The sequence below is a fragment of the Suricata suricatta genome, chromosome 3, assembly GCF_006229205.1.
Source record: "Suricata suricatta isolate VVHF042 chromosome 3, meerkat_22Aug2017_6uvM2_HiC, whole genome shotgun sequence".
NCBI lineage: Eukaryota > Metazoa > Chordata > Mammalia > Carnivora > Herpestidae > Suricata > Suricata suricatta.
In genome coordinates, this window is record NC_043702.1 from 60,201,280 (window position 1) to 60,202,171 (window position 892).

Genomic DNA, 892 nt, shown 5'->3' on the forward strand with positions numbered 1-892 from the left:
GCTCGCCCGGAACATGCGTACGGAGGGAGCTGACGCGCCGGGCTTAAGGCAGTAGGGAAAGAGAATACGCCGTAGCCACGCAGAGCAGATCCTTTTGTACTTCTCTTTTGCCACCTAGAGTTGCTCACCTTTAAGGTCCCTGTACCACACAGCCACGCCACAAAAACAGTAAGCAACAACAACGTCTCCACTTCCCAGCGCCGCCGGCTGGCCTACCGCGCGTAAGGAAGATGGGGGCCGTCCCGGCAGCCCTCGCGGCCCTCGCGGGCGGAGCTTCGGGCAGGCTGGCGCGAGCGCAGCGCAGGGAGTCTGCGCACCGGCCCTGCGCTCCCACGGCCCGCGAAGTCCCGCCCCCTCGCCGAGGAGATTGGGGTGAAGAGTTCGACAGGGTATTGGGGGAGGTGTTCCTTTAAATTAAATATATGTCGTTAAGTATTTCTGGACCGCGTTTGTTATTTCCAGTACTTACTTCGGGCTCTTCATGCGTATGAAGTTTTGGCTTTTTTTCAGATTATACTTTTCAAAAAAATTGTTTTACTTGATCCGTATGTATATCTAAACTATATCGTGTTGTGATCGTGCTCAAATAAATGGCAAGTGAAATTTTTTAAAAATCAGGGATTCAGGAATCTTACAGTTGAGAAAACAACAGAGTAGAGCGTTTAGGTGAAGCTGGGAATCTAGAGGAGCACCTGGATGTCTCAGTCGGTTAAGCCTCCGACTTCTGCTCAGGTCATCATCTCACGTTCAAGCCCCGCTTTGGGCTCTGGGCTGACAGTTCAGAGCCTGGAGCCTGCTTCCGATTCTGTGTCTGTCTCTCTCCCTCCCGCTATCATGCTCTGTATTTCTCTGTATCAAAAATAAATAAAGCATCAAAAAAAATTGAAAGAAA

At 50.9% G+C, this 892-nt stretch overlaps 1 protein-coding gene across 1 annotated transcript in view; it reads right to left on the reverse strand.

Annotated features, from left to right (window-relative positions):
• Window positions 1–265, reverse strand: part of SSB (small RNA binding exonuclease protection factor La) — a 9,105-nt gene extending 8,840 nt beyond the window's left edge. The window contains exon 1 of the mRNA XM_029934410.1: window positions 129–265. The gene's annotated coding sequence lies outside the window, so the exon portion shown is untranslated. The remainder of the gene's footprint in view (window positions 1–128) is intronic.
• Between the last annotated feature and the right edge of the window lie 627 nt (window positions 266–892).